The following is a 24587-nucleotide window of genomic DNA, read 5'->3' on the forward strand; positions in this document are numbered from 1 at the left end:
TCTACGTCACATGCTTCTCTACCTTCAAGGCAAAACAAATGAATTTGATTCAAAGTCATTGAACCGCAGAGCTTTTATGCAATATAGAGCTTTGAGTTATCACAAAAACCAAGGAGGTAAGATTAATCCCAATTTTTTCCCAAACATCTGTATCACATACAACATAGCTCGAGAAATACCACCAACACCCAAAAGGGAAGAGGTAGAGTTTGTTCCATTTGTGACACAAAGCTTTTATTGAAGTTAAAACATTTTCATCCATTATCTCACTTATACATCATCACTTCATCATCAATCCATTCAAACTCTCAAAACATTAAGAGGTTCTTGTCCCAAGTTCTCTTTTTAGATATTGCTTGAAACAAACACATCACATCACTTTTTCAATTGTTTCTACATCTAGGATAAGCTCATCCTAAGAGACACATCTACGCAGGTTAAAACTAGTTCATGAGTGAATCCTCTCATTACTAGATAGTTAAATATGTAACACATCTCAGATTTCTCTACACCTTATCACATCCCACCTTATCAAAAACAAACAAGCAATTCAAAGAAGGAATTTCGGTTACATCTACCTTAAAAGTGCTAGAGATCCACATGCAACACAATTCACCAACCATCAATCTTTCATTTCATCAACAACTCATCATCATTTTCACTCAACTTCAACAAAAACTGGTAAACAAAATGGCTCACACCCGATCACACTCAAGGCAATGAGAAGCAAAAATTGAAGAAGAAGAGGAGGAAAATCTCAATGAATTCCAAGAAGCACCTGGAGGAAATGCGAATGACAAAAACCCAAGTACTCCCACTCCTGCAACAATAGAAAGGGCCCAGCATAACCCTCTCTTAAACAAACTTTTTGACAAAATATTCAGGAGCAATGCGGATGCTCACTTTTTAAAGCTCGCTCAAGAATGAGCAAAACTCCCCTCTGACTTTTATCTTGCCCAAATAAGACAAGCATCCGAATGACAAAGTTGCTATGAAGAGGAAAGAGGTAGAGATCCCATCAGATATAACATTCCTTGAGGTAACCAACCACCTCCTCGTCCAAATGAAATGGAGATGTTGCGGCAACAAGTCGAGAATCTCGCCCAACAACTTCATAGTGGTGTCAAAACTAACCAATTCTCACTCAATGGCATCTGTCCCTATCCTTTTGATAGGAATCTTTATATGCCACCCTTTCCATGAGGATTTGAAACACCCAAATTCAAAAAATATAGAGGAAAGGGAGATCCTCGCAATCATGTCAGAGATTTTCATTCCGCTTGCCTCGAAGTAGTGTATGAAGACACATACCTAATGCACCTTTTTCCCTGAAGCTTGGGAGGAACAACCACATCATGGTTTTCTCGACTACCAAGTGGCATTAGAACATTTGAGGAACTCATCCAGAAGTTCCTAGCTCATTACTCTCATAACATGGAATGCGACATCACCATGGCTGATCTGTGCAACAGTAAACAAAAACCAAGTGAACTATTCTCAGTATTCTTGCAACGATGGTGTCAAATGTCTAGCAGACATTCTCTTTAGTTACCTGAATGAGAACTAGTGGAAATATTCATTTCCAACTTAAACGAAGAAATGGAATTTCACCTGGATGTCAAAGACACAGACTCTTTTAATGACATGATCACCAAGGGTTTGAAATGTGAATGGGCCCTCATCAAGAAAGGACTTATCAAAATCTATAATGAACCAAAGGATAGTCCTCGCCCATGCTTCAATAGTGATAAACCAAGCTTTTGGAACAAAAATAAGAATATCATCAATGATGGGGTTGTGGATGCCAAGACTATCAAAAGTGCACAACCTGTGGTTCGGTTTGTAGGACAGAATCGTCCACCTCAGAATAACACTTCAAATCAAGGTCGTATCACATCTCATGATGAAACTAGACCTCATCAACAAAAACAAAAACGAACATACACTCCCTTACGGGAACCCATTGAAATAGTATTGCGACAACTCATTTCTCAAAATTTGGTCACTCTACCTAAAACATCAAACTATGAGCCTCAGGTCAAACCTACATTGTGGAGAGATACTGAACACTGTGATTTCCACCAAGAGCGAGGACAAAAGACAAGTAATTGTCACCGATTGGAAAATCTTATTCAGCATCTTATTGACCAAGGTGAAATTGAAATCAAAGGACATGACCCAAAAACAACAAACAATGATCATCTTATGTTCAAAAATCCACTTCCATGACAAGATTAATGGGGTCCTTCCACTTCTAGCTGAGGCACTGATACCATGGATTATACGCAGGCTGCATGTAATTACACTATAAATCACCTATATGATACCAGTGAACAAGTTGCAATTATAACCATCAAAAATCCCAACTCCAATTGCAATGTTGTTACACGTCATGGCAAGGTTACCATAAAGGCAGCTCCATAAGGCACCACCTCCATACCAAAGCAGTACAATCTTGTGGAACAATTAGACAAAATGCCTATGCTTATCTCCATTTTAGAGCTATTGCACCTATTGCCATCTCATAAAACAATCTTGGATCAAGCACTCCAAGAGGCGTCAGTCCCTACAAACCTGAATATAGACCAATTTCAAGCCATGGTTTGAAGTCTAAAGTCATCACCTTGTCTCATTTTTTTTGAAAGTGACAACTCTTCCTTCTAGCAACCTCATAACGCTTCGCTACACATTGAAGGCTTTTTCAACCAGCATAGGATCAAGCGAGTCTTAATCGATAATGGAGCAAGCTTAAATATTTGTACACTACAGTTGGTCATAGCATTGGGATATGCCATTAAATCCATGGATCCTCGCAAGAAGATCACAATCAAATCCTATGATGATGCAAAATGTTCCTCCAAAGGAGTTGTGGTACTACCAATCCGAGTGGGCCCTATGGTGAAACACATCATCTGTCATGTTCAAGACCTTCCTCTACCATACAATCTATTATTAGGAAGACCTTGGATACATGCCATGCAAGCCATTCCATCTACCTACCATCAATGTATCAAGTTCCCACATAACAGTGTAGAGATCACAATCCTGGGCGATGCAAATCCCTTTGCATATTGGCATAATATCAGCCATCAACCAGAGATTACCATTCCTAATAATAGAGAAGCCATTTCATCCACATCATATATAAGTCTTGCCTCTCTTCCCAGTTCAAACACCACTATACGAAAGCAAGAAAAGCTTAAGATGAAAATAGCAGAGGAAGGTCCTGGGGAATACAACTTGAGTCAACTCTTTTGTGTGGGACAAATGCCCACTTCTGCTAGAACACATGGTAAACCATAGCAGTTACTCCAGCAACCACTAATCACGCCAGCATGTGCTTTGATGCCTTTCATCCTTGGAAAGAGTCAAGAAGAAGAAACCCAAGATGAGGACTTAGTGGATTGGATCTATAAAGATCCCATCACCACTGATATACCGCAAGTTAAGCTTCCCATAGATCAATATGGCAAAGGTCTCCTCATTATGCAAAGAATGGGGTATGATGGTCAGAGTGCTTTGGGATATTGCAAACAAGGACGACATGAACCTCTGCTGCTAGAATTAAAACCCAAAGATAGTACAGGCCTAGGCTTTGGAAAAGAGATCTTTCCTAAACTCAAATTCAAAGGAAAACCCAACAAACCATTATGTCAGCCTATTGCAAAGAGGACACCTTTCATTATCAAAGCAGCATCAAACACCATCGCAACTACCCCACCAAGGCTTAAAATCCTAGCACAGCCATCTACAATGCCAACCATCCCACCAATCAAACCAGTAATCCCATCAAGAGCAGCCATAACATCAATAGCACCATTAACAGCAGACACTATATCAAAACACATAGCACTATCTACAACACCCACAATTCTAGTAGAAACAGAGGAATCAACAACATCTATACTTCCTATGTCAGAGTCAGCAATCTCCATAAATCTTCTGGCAGCACTGATCACTACAAAGGTACATCAACCGATCACACCTATAGTGTTTAACTCAAAGGATATTCCAGTATGGTACAGTAATCGGATCCTAGAAAGTGACTCAAAGACTGACTCACGTGAGTGGGAATTTGATTCTATTCAGCTTAATACTTTAGATGAGGAAGACACATCACTACCTCCACCCCGCAAAGACATCCCTGTTTATGGAGAAGCACAGATAAAGACTTCTTGGGTTCCTGAGCTAGAAACTTCTTACACAAACCCTACGTCACATCCTATGCCTAATTCTGACAGGAAGAGTACCATCAACGACCTTCACCACAATGTCTTAACCCACTCTGATACATCTAACGAACTTAACCTAATCGATGAAGTAATGCCCATTATCCACCCTGAACTCATCGAATGGAACCAACCAAATCCCCCATGTCTTGACTTCTTCCAAAACTATGAGGCCATCATTGACTTTTTGGAATTAAGGGATAACCTACCAAGTGGGGATCACAAAGTTGGATTCTCCATAGAACTAAATAGCGTAGCATACTTGAGGGCGGATGCCAAACCTTTCAACTACAAAAATATAACAATAAAACATGGATCTTCCAGTGAAAACCACACCGTGGCACTGTTTGATTCAACAAAAGTAAAAAGAAAGAGCGTATCCAATGGTGAAAACCTCTCTAAGGCACTTGAGGATGAAGGGTTTGACATTCTCCCTGCTAGTACACAACAGGAACGATCAACGATTCTCATCGAGGAAACTAAAGAATACAATGTGGGAACTTCTGAAAATCCTCACCTCATACATCTGGCATCTCTTCTCACTCTAGAGGAATAGCTTAAATTTATAGAGTTCTTTCAAAAGCGTCAGATCAACTTTGCATGGTCATATGTAGACATGCCTGGGCTTGATCCTAATTTAGTCATGCATCACCTCACCATAGTAGAAAGAGCCAAACCTGTCAAGAAGAAACTTCGTAAGATGCATCCTCAGATTGCAGTGCTAGTCAAAACAGAACTCAAGAAACTCCTAGATGTTGGTTTCATTAGACCAATTGATTATGCAGATTGGATCTCCAACATTGTGCCTGTCGACAAACCAAAAGGGGGCATCTGCATTTGTACTAACTTCAGAGATCTGAATAAGCCATGACCTAAGGATGACTTCCCCCTACCAAAGATTGACATCATAGTAGATCTAACAGCAGGACATGCCATGCTTTCACTCATGGATGGCTTTTCAGAATACAATCAGATAAAGATCACACCAGAGGATCAACATAAGACAACCTTCACATGTCCATGGGGCACATATTGCTAGAATGTAATGCCTTTCGATCTAAAGAATGTAAGAGTGACCTATCAATGAGCCATGACCACCATCTTCCATGACATGATGCATACTATGATGAAAGATTATGTTGATGACTTACTAGCAAAGTCGCTCACCAAAGAAGGGCATCTCAACATATTAGATAAAATCTTTGATAGACTGGAACAATACCATGTTTGACTCAATCCAAAGGAATGTGTCTTTGGAGTAACCTCTGGGAAGCTTCTAGGATACATTCTCTCAAGAAAAGGTATTGAGGTCGACCCAACAAAGGTAAAACCAATCATGGACATGCCACCACCAAATAATATCATTTAGCTAAGGACATTACAAGGGCGGCTTCAATCCATCTGAAGATTCATTGCACAATTGGTTGATAAGTGTCACCCATTCACACACCTGCTACATAAGAATATCCGCTTTCAATGGGATGCCAGATGCTAGCAAGCATTCAAGATGCTCAAAGACTATCTCATGAATACACCATTGCTGATCCCACCAGATCCAAGTAGGCCTCTAGTACTCTATATATTAGCAACAAGTACACCATTGGGGGTACTACTAGCACAACATAATGCAGAAGGCAAAGAATGTGCCGTTTACTACATCTCTCGCACACTGGTTGGTTATGAACTCAATTACACACCTATTGAGCAAGCTTGCCTAGCAGTAATCTTAGCAGCCACTAAACTGAGGCACTATCTATCAACACACAAGGTAAAACTCATTGCAAAGATTGATCCACTCAAGTATTTACTCAGGAAAGCAGCATTGACAAGCCGCTTGGTGAAATGGGTGATGATTCTAAGTGAATTTGACATCGAGTATGTAGACCGTAAGGCTATCAAAGGGCAAGTTATTGCAAATCAATTGGCTGATGCACCCCTCATAGGCAATCATCCTCTCATTTCCAATTTTCTAGATGAAGAGATATTCATGATCACAACAGCACAACCATGGAAACTATACTTTGATGGTTCATACACTATGCATGGCTCGGGAGCAGGCATTCTATTTATCACACCTCAAGGTGACAGCATCCCAAAGTCTTGCAGGTTCACATTTCCATGCACTAACAACATAGCAGAGTATGAGGCCTTGATCACAGGACTCAGGCTAGTCGTACAATGGAAATTACAAGAACTACACGTATATGGAAACTCACAATTGGTCATTCGACAAGCAAAAGATGAATATCAGACCAAGGATAATAAACTCGTGCCATACAAGCAAATGGTGGACACTTTAAAAGCATCATTTCTTACTATCACCTTTGAGGAGAGATGAAAAGATCAGAATTGAGCCACTGATGCTGTGGCTACTATTGTATCTCTCCTAGATCTTCCACAAAATTCAACATGCTATGAGTTCTTGGTCGAACAACTTTGGATCCCTGCTTATGATATCCCCGAATCTGAGATGATATGTCATCTTGTCGGTTCCGGATCCCCATGGTACAGTGATTTCTACACCTATCTCTGTGATAACACCCTTCCTCCTAACCAATCGAATAACCAACGTAAAACCTTCATTCGCCAAACTACTCGATATACCATTATTGCTGAAAACCTATACCGACACAGTCTTGATGGTACTCTTCTTCGATGTCTAGAACAAGATGAGATAACAAAAGCCTTGGAAGAGGTACATGAAGGAATTTGTGGGACTCACTCAAGTGGTTCGTCACTAGCCAAGAAACTCTTGTGCAATGGATACTATTGGCCATCTATGGAAAAAGACTCCTACTACTTTATCAGAAAATGCAAGAAATGTCAAGTTCATGGAGACCTAATACATGCACCAGCACAGGAATTGCAACCAATCATGACACCATGGCCTTTTTGTCAATTGGGACTTGACCTTATGGGTAAAATCCATCTATCTTCATCCAATAGCCACAAATTCATTATTACTACCACCGAATATCTGATAAAGTGGATCGAAGCTGTTCCACTTACCCAAGTCACCGGCAAGAAGATCGCCTCATTCATACTCAATTACATCATCTGCCGATATGGTGTACCCATGTCCATCATCATAGATAATGGGCTTCCTTTCAAAAATCAAGATGTCCATGAGCTCTGTTAGAAGTTTCACATCCAAGACCGATTTTTCACCCCCTATTACCCACAAGGCAATGGTTAGGCTGAAGCATCAAACAAAAACATATTGAGAATCCTAAAGAAGACAGTCAATGATGCCAGTCATGATTGGCATGTTCAACTCAATCCAACACTATGGGCATATCGAACTAGCATTCAAACCCCTATAGGCGCAACTCCTTACTCACTAGTCTATGGTGCAGAAGCTATCCTTCCTATTGAGGTCGAGATACCATCTCTATGGGTTTCCTTGCATAATCTTATAGATGATGAAGCCTATAGAGTATCCCATCTTTAGGACTTAGAGTTACTTGATGAGAAGCAACAAGCTGCATACAACCATCTCAAAGCCTATCAGCAGCACATGAGCAGAAGCTACAATCACCGAGTTAGACCTCATACATTTGAGGTAGGTGATCTTGTTCTCTGAGAAAATCCTCGCAACCAACCAAACAAAGAACATTAGGAAAAGTTTGAATCAAACTCATTGGGTCCATATGTTATCACTGTTGTATTTGGGTCTAGGGCATATCAATTGGCTACTTCAGAAGGAGAACCGCTCGCAGATCCAATCAATAGCATGCACCTCAAATGGTTTTATACCTAAGCTGTATAGAGCATCAGGTTCCCCTACATACCAGAAAAACACTCCAAAAACATTCAGATAAATGTCTTGAAGAAAATATAAAAACATCAAAATAGTAAAGAAAAATCATGCATCCAAATGGTGAACAAACACTCCGGTGGCACCTTGGGTAAGTGCGATGGTGAAAACCTAGCAAACAGGTGCCACTCATAAAGGCTATGGCTCCATTATCTTTCAGGCTAGTTCCGATCATATTCATTACATACACACATCCATCCATCCAAACCATGGCTTGTTATTTGATCTACAATCAGAGAAAGTACTTCATGCATCTTGCATCCTCCTTTTTCATAGTCAAGTCTAACTTGGGGGCAATGCCCTTAATCTAGTTGATTGAAGTGGATTCTACATTACTTGTGATTCACTGGGTTCAAACATTCAAAACTGTCTCACAAAATCCAAAAAACATTCAAAACAATCATCAAAATCCAAAAACATTCAAAAACAATCACAAAATCCAAAAACATCAGAAAACATCAAATAGAAAAACATGGCCCCACATTGTACGTACTCATCTGAGCATATACCAAGCAAACATTGAACAAAATACTCACACGATGATCCCTTCTCAATCAACCAAACAATCAACATAAACACTCAAACTGTCTTCAACAAGGATGCATCCTTCCTTATCTAAACACAGACAAGATGACATTTTTTCTTTGACAAGAAAATTTTGTGTAAACTATCAAATACTTGGTTGATTTGTGGGTTATTTATATAAGGTTCTTACAGCATTGTTTGTATGTCTTCTGCATTTTTATTCTGATGAAGTTCTGGGCCATGTCCTAATGGTGTCTACGTGGGAAGTTCACTAAGCTACATGATCTTATGCAAAATGCAGTCATAGATCATTACGGCTTGCTGACTACAACGTATACCTCAACCATATGAGCATGAACCATTACCAAGGATCCATATTCTTTATTCTTTATGTATATATAGTGTTTGTTTGCAGGTACAATGCTCTTCCTTTGGTTCCTCCTACCTCATCCAAATTGGATAAAGGTTTTATCTCTTCTTACGGTATGAACTTGTCTCAGGATATGATCAATTCAAGATCAAGGAGGAAGATCCAAGTCATGCATGAATGGAGATGATCCTTGTCTATTCCGCAAGCAATACTCTGGTCGACTTGACCCTTATATCAAGTCGTTTGTATTAACTTGCTATATCAAAATCCATGTAAGAAATACTCAGGTCATCTTGAATCATTATGTCAAGATGCTTGTATTCTCTTCCAACATTTTAAAGCTCAATGATGAAAATAGAGCACTATGGATTATCATTTCATCTCATTTATATATATTGCATTTCATTGCATATCATGCATCCATTCACTCATTCATATATATAATTTGTATTGAAATATGAACAAGGTTAATATGAATAGTTATGTGAAAATTAAGATGGTCTTGGATACAATCACGACTGAGTACTCTGATACATCATGCAAAGTCCCAAAAACCTTGCATTCCTCATAGTCATATCATCATTATATTTAGTTGCATTTTGCATTAAGTACATTCATGTCATTTTTAATTAAAATTGCATATAGTTTATTTAATTTATTGACATTAGTCTTCATTAATCATTTGCATCATTGCATAAATCATGAAGGATTTGATTCATTCATATGATCAAATTTTCCTTAATTGTATTAACCATTTACTATGCATTCATTTAGTGTCAGGTGTCAATTATCATTTTATCATTCTTTATCATCCTTTATCCTTTATCATTGCATACATTCACTTATCTATTCATTAAATAAAAGATGCATTCATTCATCCATTATTAAGTATCTTATTATGCTCATGTTAGGATTCATTTACATTGCATTCATTATCCTTTTTTAATTGCATTAAGGTGCAGTTATTAAACCATAAGTTGTAGTACCATCACATTATCATTTTTACTTAATCATATTTAAGCATTTAAAATCATAAAACCATTTGTTTCCAAAAAAACATTGGTTCATATCATTTTATATGTCCATTATACATATGCATTCACCTTGACATTATCATATAAACATTTGAACTTTACATTTTGTTTATCCATATTACATTCATTTAAAAACATCTAGATGCATAACCATACATAACATCATTTTCAAACATTGCATTAACATCACTGCATAATTATCTCCTCATTATATCAAAATAGGAAACACCAAAATCCTGTTCATCAATCATCATTATGCATACATCCTCATCATGACATTTCATACATACAAACAATGCATCAAACAAGTCATACATATATAAACCTGCATTCATATGTCAGTATCCAACATCATAAATCATCATAAAAACATGCATATAAGAGTTATCTCATCAATGCATACATATCCATCTAAGCAATAAACTCATCATCCTGCATAAACATCCATACATATCAAATGCATATCATAAAAATATGGGATCTCCTCATATATATCATCTCATATATCAGAGTAAAATGAAGTCTACAAAATCGGCTACCAAGAGCCATCCAAGATACAGTCCAAAAATTACCAATGATAAAATACATATATGCAAAAATGCTCTCTCAGATGCCACTCTAACGAGATGTTGTACCACCATCACCACCTACTCCCCCACTGGTCCCCACACCATCTGATCTATCTCTCCGTGGAGGCCCCATCAAACCCCTACTCACTCCTACATCCCCTGATCTATCCCTCCATAGAGGACCCATCACACCCCCACTGCTCTGCATCCTCTATGATCACTTTGATCTGGCCTACTGCCTCTGTGAATAGCTCAGTGCTCACTGACTAGCTGGCACCACCTGCTCATATAACCCCTGCCAGTAATCTATCTCAACCTGTGCTCACCGAATCTCCCTCATCACCTCCCCCATAGGCCCCTGTGCTCCTACTCCAACCTGAACTCTCTCCTGCAGCTCTACTAATATCTCCACAACACTATCCCTCTCCTGTAGTACTACAGTCAGCTCTGACTCCCATGCAAATAGTTGTACATCTCTAGCTACCACCTCCGCCTCCAAATCCTCTACACGGGTCTGCAAATGTACTATCATATGATCCCTAAGATCTCCAGTGGCTCCCTCCCCTGTATCCATAGCAGCCTCACCTGTATCACCCTCTCCAGTGGCTCTCTCCCCTCTATCCATTGGGACCTCCCTTTCCATACCTCTACCAACCAATCTAACTCCTCCTGCATCAACAGTCCCTGCGATATCCACAGTGGCAATCCACCTCTCCCTCTCCACAGAATCCAACTCCCCAACCCACCACCTCCTCCTCCTCCACCTCCTCCTCCATCTCCACCATCTCCTCTCCCTCCTCCACCTGCCATCGATCCTTGACCTCCTGCCCTCCTCTATCTCCATCCCCTCTCATCCTCAAACTTGGGCACCAGCTCTGCTAGATCGGATATCTGTAGAATCGAATGTGCCTCCCGGTACTGCGTGTACTCATCTGATATCCCTACATCCATGACCCTCAGTTGTATGTCCCAAGGTCTTGAATCCAACGTCCGAAACTCTGCCAGTGCCTGGTCATATGGCAGCATTGGCCCCCATGCATATCTCTCCCATATCACCAGAGCATACTCCCCTGATCCACTCGGTAACCCCTGTCACCACCCAAACTGTCTCAGGACTCTCCCGGGCACCTGTCTCTCTACATGGTATGAAGTCCTCCCAATGAGGAATCGGGTCATGAACACATAGGGAAGTGCCTCCACATCATCATCCCAAGGCTCGCACTCCAAGTATGGTCTCCGTATAACTGCATCGAAATCATCTAATGCTCCCTGCCACCACTCTAACTTCCCCTGGTGGGGCTGACTCATCATACCGCTATACATAAACATATACGGCTGATCCACTATGTAGAACCTAAGACTCACTGGTTGAGTCACTGGTAGGTGCTCCCATGCCCAAATATGTAGCAGTGTCACTCCCACTGCTAAGGAACCCCTCCCACGGTATACCACCTCATGCAACTCTTGATAAAGGTGCGCCAACACACATGGCCCCCAAGCAAATTGGGTCTCCTCGGTAATAATCATCTTGATCACTTTCCCCCAACCAACGACTAGCCCATGTGATCGCCTTAATAATCATCTTGATCACCTGCCCCCAACCAACGGCCTGCCCATGTGATCGCCTATCAGGACACAGTAGTCCTCTGACAATGCCAGACATGACTTCTGGTAAAGGCTCATATAAAGGAGCTATCTCCTCCCAAGCAATGGAACCATCATCAATGAAAACATCCTCATCAAAGAAAATTTGAACCACTAGAGTCTCCGATGATCTATCATATGTGACCAGCTCCCCCGAATCGGAATTTGCAGGATGCGCCACACATCCTCCAAGGTCACTGTCATCTCCCCCTGTGCCAGATGAAAGGTCAATTTGTAATTCATTCGAATCATGGGCATGTGCATTACATCATATAACCCCATCACGACAATACAATTGATCTCCACCTCTGTCAGCCAATCCTACAACCCCTATGTCGTTGGATGTCTCTCACGTAACTGCAACACACGTAGATCCTCCTACACATGGGCATCAATCAATCATCATCAATTTTTTTGTTTCAAACTTTCTTAAAGTTTAAACCTAGACTATCAACCGATACTTTGATCAAGTATCTTCGGGTCTCAACAGGTAAGTAATCATTGCAACCTAGACTTCAACAGGCATTTTTCCTAAAAATGACCTAAGTCTCATCAAGCTACTATGGTTCAAAAAAACTCCCACTTTGCCTCCCTATCCATCCATCTTTAGCATCAAGATATTATCACACAAACTGGGGCATCCCTTATCTTGCAAACAAAAGTGCTATTTTGTACACAAAAGCGCTACTTACCTACAATAGCGCTGAACTCCTAACACAAGTGCTCAATCAGCTATCCAACATCGCTCAAACTACAAAAGCGCTAGAACAACATCACAATAATGCTGATTTATGACTAAAGTGCTCAATTAAGGACTCAATAGCGCTCATCCATCAACAACGCCTAAACTAGCCTACAATAGTGCTACAATTTTCAAAAGTGCTCAAATAGCACCTCAATAGTGCCATTGCGGCACAATAGTGCTAGTTAATTGGACAATAGTGCCAAAACGTAGTTTTCACGCTATTGTTCTGACTCAACTTCGACATAGCAAAAAACATGACAAAAATGCATAAAAATAAAAAATTCACATTTGTGTACTGCTGGTCCGTAGTCGTCTGGCCACTGGAACCGACGAACTCGCTCGAAACGGTGCTCTGCTACTTGTACTGGTATCCTGACTAATGCTCGCTCCTCTCAAAGGTCACTGTCAGAGCTATAGGTTCACACTGGTCGCAGTAACAAATGATCTTGTTTTCACCTCTTTCTCCCCATTTAAACCCTTCGCAATCACTGTAATTTTCCCCCGCTCACCGCCGTGGTCCCTGTACACTTCCTGAGCCCCCCATTTTTCCATTTTACCCCCGATTTCTTCTATTTTTCACCAGTATTGCTAACTTCTTTTCTTCTAACACCCTGCCAATTTTCATTCTTTTTCAAGAGATCGCCCGATTTTTCAAAAATTTCCAGCCCATCTCTCAAGGGGGAATACCACCCATTAAATTTACATGTTATGGGGCATTTCTTTACACCAGTTTTTCTTTCTTTGAAACAACGCGATAAACCGCATCGTCTTAAAGAGGGGCAAATGTAGTCACATAAATCTGTCCAGCTTAATTAAATGAATATTTGCTATTTATTTGATTAAAAATACACTAGCCATGAGTTAATTAAATTAACATTTAATTAATTCATCTTCAAACATTCTCCTATTAATTAAATAAATTAATCAATTTATTTTAATTAATTCATTAAACCAAAATCACAAATCAATTAAATGAATAAATACTATTTATTGAATTTAATCCCCCTTTTCCTCTTTTAAATAAATTAAATAAAACATTTATTTAAATGATTAACACCCCCCCCCCCCCCACTTGCATTCTCCTAAAAATGCAACTTGCACACATTTATTGAAATAAATGAATTTTATTTTAATAAAAATCCTATTTTCCCTCACCCACCAAACCCACTTGCAATTCTAATCTCCTTCTAGATTCTTCTAACCCCTTCCTAATTAGCCTAATCCATTCTCTAATTATTGTCACATTCCTAAGCAACTTGGAGTCACTTCTCAAAGACTTCAAAGTCTTTGAAAAGCATTTAATGCTTTGTGTGTTCAACAATTTAACCTCCAAAGTCTTCCAAAACCACTAATCGTTCTTACATGACCATTAATGGCTCTTACATAACCATTTAGGGTTAATTCAACTTGTCTCCTCAAGCATTTATTGCTTTGACCATGTTTATCCCTTTTGCCTTTGCACAAGAGTTTATCCATTGGATAAAAGCTTTATTCTTTGAATAAAGAGTTTATTCATTCAACTAACCTTGACCTTAACTCCCAAGGTCATGTCAAGCATTTAATGCTTATTCCCTCTCCTCTCAACCTATCTCACATTGACACTTGTCATCCTAGGATAGGGTTGAAAGCCCTCACATGGATTGAAAATCATTCAATCTTGACCCTTGTTGAGATTGCTCAATCTCAACCACCCATTGCTCCATTTTACCTATAAATAGAGCCCATTTCTTCATAATCTAGATCTTGAAAACTAGTATGCATTTAAGCTATAGTGAATTCTAGAGAGCATTTAGCATAAACCACTAATATCTTGTCATCTTGGATAAAATAAATCTTTTTAGCATCAATAACATTTAGTATTAGCTTTTTTAGTCACATTTAGAGCAAAATACTTCAATCTCAATCCTCCATAAGCATCCATAGTGCAAAAAGCTGCTGAGAGCTACAATATTTTGGAACTTGGAGAGGAGAGGAACAAAGGAGAAGAAACCAAGAGCATGTTAGGAGGCATTTGGAGATGCCTCATCATATTTATCTTCTTAGTTAGAGATTTTGTCATTCTTTTGATATCTCCTTTGATATGCCTGTTTAAATTAGTTTTTGATTGATTAACACTAACGGTTTATTGTGTGTTGTGTGTTATTTATCATTGACTAATCTTCTCTTTTTGCAGAGCATCAGCTTTAAAGAGATCGATCATAAATTCTAACACTTCATAGCTTTCACTGGAGTCATGAATTATTATAGGTATATTAAACAAATCAATTACTAGATATATAAATTATCATACTGGTTGTGAGGATTTTTAGAGGTGTTAATTTGGGAGTTGCATCATGTTAAAATTCAAGAATATAATTACTTTTGTAGAGCAACAATATATCTCAATAGATGTTAAAATCGAACCTTTCTAATAAGATAGCTGAAATAAAAATAGTTCAAACAACTCAGTCTTTTCAAACTCATTTTTGTAATGTATCACTTTCTAAATCTCATGTGTTGGAGTATTGCATATTTTAGTTGCATAGATTGGAATCTACTTGTTTGAACTCTTGAAATTAAGTAATGAAGTGCAATGATGAAATTAAGTGCATTCACTCAAAAGTAAAATCAAGACTGCCTTGTATAAGATGGCACTAAAAATGCATATATACTTTATAATAGGAAAAGCTCAAAGAATACAGTAATAGTAACAAAAAAATTCTACCTCAATGGCCTTTTCTTGCCAATATTGCTAGACCCTTAGTGAAGAAGCTGAATACACAACTACACTAATTATTTTAAAGAAAACTATATTAGTGGATTGTGTGGACGAGTATGAAGTCCTAAAAAGAGCTCACCTGAGACTCGCAGTGCAACAAATTAATGATTATGGTCTGAAGATAAACATTGCAAATATTGTGGATGATGAAAATGATTTGCTTGACCCCCAATTTGACGATGATAGGCAGCTAGGAGTAATACCCGAAATTGACTGGAAAAAAGATAAGGAAGAACAAATTCAAACTAGGACAGTCTTGGTCATTCTAAGAATAGAGAAGTGGGTTAGAAAGCAAAAACTAAGTAGAAGGTCAAGGAAGGGTTCAATCTCATCCACTAAGGTCTTGAATATCTAATTCTCTTGTCCCATCTTGTGCTGCAAGTTCACTCAAACTGGGACATGGAGGACAGTGAGAAAAGATAGTGCAAATCAATGAGGAGACAACTTCTGTCAGAGTCACTCGCTCCAGAACAAGGGGCAAAAGACAATCCTTTCCTGTTGAAACTGTGGTCATTGACCTTGAGATGGATACCACCTCAATTGATCCAATCAAAGAACAACAAGGGCTAGTTGATGAGGGTAATAATTGGCAGGAATAGGAAGCCTCAAATGAAGTTACTACTATGGTAGTAAGGGACAGAAAGGAGACTAGAACTGATTCAGATAAGCCTCAAGTTCCTTTAGGACTAGTATGGTTACAAAATATATTAAGCAGCAAGAAGAGAAACATTGTTCCAGCCTCGATTCCAATAGAAAACATGGTGAGTAAATGCTTGGGAAAGACTCCCAAAACGAAGAATTTCAAAACTATGTCAAAGATTGACTTTGATGCAGATAGTGGGAACTGGATTGCACAGATTGCACATCCATTAACATATGAAAAGGCAAAGAACTCTACAGCTCAGGACTTCACTATTGAAAAGATAAGTATTGGAACTTCTTATCGAGCCACATATTTTCTCCACCTTGAGGATTCAACACAAAAAATCATAACCAGGACCTGGAAAGACGAAAAAGATAAGCATCGGATGAAAGAGATGTTACGAAGGATGGCAGAATACATTGAGGCAATCAATGCTTTGAACCCTCAACCTGTGTCACAGATTCCAATGTCCTTTGATCCTAAGTCCCCTGCAAATTAGAAGACTTTGGAGCAAATATAAAAATGCAGGTTGATCACAGAAACTGTGATGGAGTGGCTAGAAAAGATTCAGAAGTCTGGTGCAGAGTACTATGTTAATCTAAGCAAGGTATATGATGGGGTGATGCAAGTAATGAAGGAGTTGGAATTTGAAATCGTCAATTGGAAGAAACAAGAAGCTAAATGGGCATCAAAAGTTGTGCAGATGTGAGAAGTGCAGAATTATGGGGTAATGAAGTTTCTTGCGAAAAGACCTGTGGTTGGCCTAGATGACAGCATTTTGTATGTGTGCCAGAGGAACATTGAATGGAGAAATTTCCTAATAAAATAGGCTTATGAGGACTTCGCAAAGTTGGTAAACCAACTCATAGAATTAGTTACTTCCATGAGAAATGACCTTGTGTGCATTGGGATTTAATGTCTAAAAGATGATGGAAGAACCCTTGAAACGATTGAGGTTATAATAGGATCATTTAAGAGAAAAATTGATTATGTGAAAGAGGCTAAGGGTTAGGTTTCGGTTGACTTTATGTTTGCTAAGATCGAATCACTCTTGTTTTTATGCATCAGATATCTGGATAGTCACTCTGACAAAGTTGCACAAGTTAACAAGGAAAAAGAGGTCTGGAAGCAACGTATGGCACATGTGGGATTACCTCATAATACAATCATTCAGCACTTCACCACTGCTCATGCAGATTGGAAGAAAGAAGTAGTTATCAAAACTGCATAATGACATTTTTTGTTGATGATAAATCCTTTTTTGCTTGTTAGTTGCATAAATTTTTTTATTTTTATACTGGTTTCACTGACTTTGCGGGGCAGAATTGTTGGCTTTCCATGTTCCTTGTTATAATTGTTTGCCGAGTTGTGGCTATATAACAATATTTTCGAGACTCTAGAAAGGTCCAAAAAACTGTGATTTTTCGAGCATCAAACAATATATGTTTATGTTTTGAATTCCTTGGAACTAGATTGACTAATTTATGAATGAAAATGATTATGGTGTGCAGTCTTTGAATATGTGCATTTAAAAATTCGTGATCTTTCTTTAAAAAGTCTGTTATGTGCATGATATCATTATTCTTATCTGTCAATTCTATGTTTTCTTGAATTCATTGCAATATATATTTGTTAGAAGATTCATTCTGGATTGAGTTACACTGATCCCCCTTGCCCTATGATGCATGAGAGAGTATCAATCAGAATCAATACTGCATTGAACTTTCTTTGCACTAAATTTATGGAATGAACTTATGCTCATAAAGAGAGTTTGTGGTCTCTTATTTAATCTTTAGAATTTTCTCTCTGTTTTTATATTATGGCATTCCTTTGTGTTGATAATTCAATGTCAATGCCTTTTTTATGCTTTTTGGTTAAAAGCATCTTCATTTAAAGATTTTCTGTGTAGAATTCATTGCAAATAATATGAGGAGCTTCCCTCTAATGCAAAGGATGGAGTTTGATTAGTTCATCCAACTATTTGTTTATTTGTGTCATTTTATTAAGGGGTGTACAAAAGTCATCTCATTATTTAGAGAAAATAAATATTGTAATTACAAGAAAGGGACAAATCCGTTAGCCAACACAACGGCCCCATAAAACAAAAATGTGCATCTCTCATTGAAGGTGCAGAAATATATAACTCTTTCCTCACATCCTTCAGTTGTCTCTTGCACAAATGCAACAATACCAGCAAGCCTTGCAGCTTCCAAAACCCCATCAGCCCGTATTTTCCAACCTCGTATGGGTTCCTTTGCACCATACGTCTTCTCTACACCTATTTTTACTAGCACTTGGTGCATAGTAGGATTCTGCTCATTTTTGGAGACAACCTCCATACAAAATTCCCTACGATGCCCAAATACCTCGGAAACCATTTCGCTGCCACCGTTTTCTTCATACTCCATCTCCTTGGTGAAGCTCCCTTCACTGGGGTCAACTTCCATTTCTACCACATCTTTAAAATAATCCAAAACAAGGCCCACGCCAGACTTGGTCCGCGGCAACTCTCCCACCATATTAAGAGGCTCGACACGTTGTCTTCGTTTTGTCCTGCAATGATCATCATCATGTGTATCTGGAGCACATAGAATTCTAGGAAGCTTTTTTTCTTACAGAAGCACCTACCATTGCATCAAGCACAACATCTTGCACTTTATTAGCCAAGTCCATAGGCACATATTCTTCTAAGAAAAGGTCTTGTCCCTCTTAAACCACAACCTCTTTTCCAGCATCTTTCTACTAAAAATTTCTAGTGTCTATACAGGGACTATCTTCAACTCCAACTGAGGCATCATGACGTTCAACCTTCACCACACAAATGCTAACAACTTCTTGACCATTAACAGTTTGGCCAATAACTACCAAAGCTAGCTCAAGACAGGAGCAAATAAGAATCCCAACATCCTTCTTTTTGTTGGATTCTCCTCTTCAACTGAGTTCCCCTCTTTCTTCCAGCCATCCCACCAATGCACATGACACTTGAAGCGCTTTTTTACATGGAATGTAAAACTACCATAGAAGTTATGAATTTTACCTTCTCCTTCTTCCTCCATCTCTACTCAAGCCAGCCTAGGCTCTGATACCAATTGTTAGATATAAACAAGACGAGAAAAGATAATTGAATGAAACAAAAAATGTTTCACCGATAAATGGCTACATCCACCAAAGCAAGGAAATCTTATCTATTAACCGATATCCAGTACATGGCTATACATATTGTAGTCACATAAATCTGTCCACTTAATTAAATAAATACTTAGTATTTATTTGATTATTTAACCATCAATTAATAATTAATTAAATTAATATTTAATTAATTCATCTTAACCCTCTTCTCCTATTAATTAAATAAATTATTCAATTTATTTGATTTAATTCACTTAACCAAATTCAGACCATTAATTAAATAAATAAATCATATTTATTTAATTAAATCTTCTCTCACATTTAAATAAATTAATATTTATTTAAATCCCCCAAAATCCCACCTCTCACATTTAAATAAATAATTTATTTAAATCACCTTTATCCTCCACCCACTTGTATTTTCCTACAAAAGCAAGTTGCACAACTATTTTAAATAAATTATTTATTTAAAATCCTATTTATCCTCACCCACTTGAAACCTTTAATGGTTTCCCTTAAAGTATTCAAACTTGATGGCTTTAAAAAGTCTTCAAACTTGATTGCTTCCCTTAAAGTCTTCTTAAGACTTTAATGGTTTTCCTTAAAGTCTTCAAGCCTTTAATGGTTTCCCTCAAAGTCTTCAAGCATTTTAATGCTTTATCTTCTTTTTCTCATTTAAATAAATTAATATTTATTTAAATATTTATCCAGATGCAACTTACACCATTTAATTGAAATAAATGATTTTATTTTAATTGAAAATACCAAAATTTCTCCCACTTACATTTTCGTACAAAATCCACTTGTATGCCTAAACCCCTTCTAAATTCTTCTAAACCCTTCCTAATTAGCCTAATCCATCCCCTAAATATTGTCACATTCCTAAGCAAATTGGAGTCACTTCTCAAAGACTCCAAAGTCTTTGAAAAGCAATTAATGCTTTGTGTGTTCAACAAATTAACCCTCAAAGTCTTGGATAACCTTTGAAAGCTTTCAACCTTCAACCACTAAATGGCTCAAAGTCTTTGAAAACCATTGAAGGCTTCCAACCTTCAACCACTTAATCCCCAAAGTCTCCAATAACCATTAATGGTTAATTCAACCCTCCCAAATGGTTAAAACATTTGTTTTGACTCAACCTCTACCCAACCCAAAGGTCTCATCAGGCCATTAATGCTTTGACCATGATTATCTCTTAAACATTTGCACAAAGGTTTATCCTTGGATTAACTCTTAATCCAATGGGTAATCTTAATTTAGACTTGACCCTTACCTTCTAGATAACCATGAGGTCTTCTCAGGCCTTTAATGCCTCCAACCTCTTCTCTCAACCCAATCCTATGTTGAAACTTGTCACCATTTTATTGGTGCCAATTGTGCACATGGATCCCCAACTTTCAATCCTAACCCTTGTTAAGATTGCTCAATCTTAACCCTTCATTTCCCTATTTCTTCTATAAATAGAACCCTTCTCCTCAAGCAAAAGGAGAAGCATTTTAGAGTATTGTTGTTATACTGGCATTAGCATAGAGCTTTTTCATAGCATCACTATCTACTCTTGCATAGTATTTGTTTATCATATTCAACCATCTTGAATCTCCATATGGCATCCATGGCTAGTGCTAAAAGCTGAGAGCTACACTCATTTGGGACTTGGAGAGGAGAGAAACAAGGGAGAAGCATCAAAAGGCATCATGGAAGCATCTTAGGGAGGCTCTTCTCCTTTCTTTTATTTTGTTAAACTTCTTTCATGCTTTTTGAAATCTCTCTTGATATGTTTGGAATGGTTTTTAGTTCTTTGTTTTGTTTTTATGGTTGAAACTAACTTATTAACATTGAACTTTGTTGTTGCCTTGTCCCCATTTCCATGACATCACATATATATTTATACATTAAGTCAGACATAAAATGAAGAGTCAAGGGGAGGCAAATAGACCGTTGGGCTTCATATACCCAACAAGAAGTATCCCCCTCTCTATATAATTGGGTTGAAAAAATAATTTGAACTAAAATTTAAGAATATTAGTTAAATATTATATAATTATATTTAATTAATAGCATCTATATATAATACTAATTTGGCCTAACATTTTATTTAAAACAAAATTGAATAATATTGATTAATGGTTGTTTTGTTATATTTAAATAAAATTAAGAATAAAATACTATTTCTCTTCCCTATTCTATATAATCATTCGTTCATTTATTTGCAGCAACATAAGCTCATAAGAAAATTATTGAAGCAACTCTTTGAAAAAATAAATTATAGATTTTTCTCTAAAATAAAAGAAATAATTAAAAAATTCTTACCTACCCTACATTACTAATGAATAACTTATTTGCCCTAGGGCATAATTTTAGTGTAAAATAATAGAAATAACCCTTTCTAAATCAAAATTTCTTCATTCTTCTTTATGACTTAAGTGTGATTGCTAAGATCGAATCACTCTTGCTTTTATGCATCAGACATCTGGATAGACACTATGACAAAGTCCCACAAGTTAACAGGGAAAAAGAGGTCTGGAAGCAACGTATGGCACACGTGGGATTGCCTCATGATACAATCATTCAGCACTTCACCACTGCTCATGCGGATTGGAAGAAAGAAGTAGTTATCAAAACGGCATAGTGACAATTTTTCGTTGATGATAAATCCTTTTTCACTTGTTAGTTGCATAAACAATTTTATTTTTATACTAGTTTCATTAACTTTGCGGGGCAAAATTGTTTCCTTTCCATGTTTCTTGTTATAATTGTTTGTCAGGTTGTGGCTATATAACAATATTTTCTAGAACCTAGAAAGGTCCAATAAACTATGATTTTGCGAGCATCAAATAATATATGTTTATGTTTTGAATTCCTTGGAACTGGATTGGCTGGTTTATGAATGAAAATGATTATTGTGTGCAGTCTTTGAATCTGTGTGTTTAAAGATTGGCGATCTTTCTTTTAAAAGTTTGTTATTGTAGTGTCCTAAAATTGTGACACTTGCAATTTCGACTGCATTTGGGTCTTCACGACGGCGATGCAACACGGAACCTGAATGGAGACCCCGAAACTTGCTTGCGACATCAAAAACTGCATTTTTCCAGCACCCTGCCTGATCCCTCCTTGCAGCCTACTGTCCCGGGAGGTGGGACCAGAGCGCCCAGCGCCCTGGTCCTTTAGGACCAGGCCGCTGGGAAGGACCAGGGCGCCCAACGCCCTGGTCCCTGGCCCTATTTTGGGCTCGGTCTCCTATGGGGCTTCGGGTCTTTTTGTTTGCAAATTGGAAAATAACATTTCCTGGTCGGCCTAAGGTCGGGAAAATCAGTCTTTCAACCCTGATTGGCAAGTATATAAATTACATTTTCCTCTCTCATTTGGATAGATAAAAAAAAGGCGTGGAAACAATACTAAAACATTCAAGCATTCAAGCATTCAAGCATTCAAGCATTCCTTCAAGCAATTGATCATTCTAAGTCTCCATTCAAGGCTAAGTGTTGCATTCAAGACAATAATTCAACCATTGAAGAGGAGATCACATACTACAACATACAACATACAACATACAACATACAACAACATCTACACCTTCGCATGTAAGAATACAAACATTCTTACAACAAGGTACTAGTACTTGTTTTACATTACAATCATTTACATTTACAACATTTCTCATTTCTTGGTTAATTCCAAAATTGGGGTTTGACCTAAGGGCAAACCCCTAATCCCTAACCCCCCAATCATCTTCGCTTTTCTGTGTGTAGGTTGTAGGTACGCAACTGAAATTAAAGATCTGGAATCCTTGTGCAGAGGCGAATAGATCCCCCTTCGTTTCGTAGATTTTTTGGAGGACCGTGTGCACGCCGGGCGCCATCGTCCTGTCAATTTTTGCTCAAATTTGCAGGACAGCACCGTCTCAACATTTTACTGCTAATTCCAGGTCCACAGCTTCATCCTATATCCCTATCTCAGTTTATAAGCGAATCTTTCTCACTTTCTATGCATTCCAAGCTTGATCCTTCTATCCACATTCTTTACAAAAGAGGGTAGCCTTGCTGTCTTAACCCTTGAAACTCATTTAGAATCTGATCTTGCATTGTGTGGGGTTGGATCTTGTGGGTTTCAACCCCTCTTTTGAATGTAAAGTCTCCCCTAAGTGAAAACCGTCAACCCTAGTAACCTCCCTTCTCTCTCCTTGGAGTTGGAAGAGGGGAGAGCAACTAGGGTTCGATTTTTCCGCTTTACATTTTGGTGAACCCGATGTGAACATCCTTTTTGATTATTCATGGCTAGATCTGAAAATTGGATTCCTTGATTACATTTCCATGTTTGATCTTTTGCAAATTTTAGAGGTTGATTGCATAAAAACCCTAAATTTTCTTTTTAGTAATTGAGCTTGCGAAATGTTTAATTGTTAATGCTTGTTTCAGATCTGCCCTTCTATTACAAATTATCAATTCATATCTGTGCTTTAATTTTGAAAATTAAGTGGTTAAGTGTCAAAACCCTAATTTTTGAAACCCTCTTGATTCAACCTTTGTCCGACAATTTCACTAATCAAAACATCTCCAAATCAGCTGTAACTTTGGATTCCACAACAAAATCATAATATCTTTCATCCCTGAAAATTTGGAAAAAAGTTGCGAGGACCGTGTGCACTCCGAGCGCCATCATCCGTGATATTTTTTCCGAAATTTCGAGAGCTAGATCTTACTGTATTTTTCTGCTAAAATCTAGAATTTTGGCTGATTTTATCAATTACAACACTTTCAAAATTAAAGTCAAAGTTGGTCTTGTGATTGCTTGGATTAAGGCTTCTAATCATTCAAAAATTGTTGAAATTGAAATTTTGTGTCAAAATTGTGTTCTTACTATCCTAAATCTGAAAAGTGTGTTGATGTTCATTCAAAATTTCAGTACTTTATTCAAATTCTTGCAATTTGTGACTTTTGAAATTAAGTGCTTAATTACAACAACCTTGATTTCCGCTTTCAAAATTGAATTTTGCATGAAATTGAGTCAATTTTTAAAATTTCAAAACTTGCATTGCTTTAGTATTCCATCTAAAATCATAAAATTCAAAATTTCAGTTTCCCTCTCTTTTTCAAAATTCAAATTTTGCATTTTTCAACAATCTTG

The sequence above is a fragment of the Cryptomeria japonica genome, chromosome 11, assembly GCF_030272615.1.
Source record: "Cryptomeria japonica chromosome 11, Sugi_1.0, whole genome shotgun sequence".
Classification (NCBI taxonomy): Eukaryota; Viridiplantae; Streptophyta; class Pinopsida; order Cupressales; family Cupressaceae; genus Cryptomeria; species Cryptomeria japonica.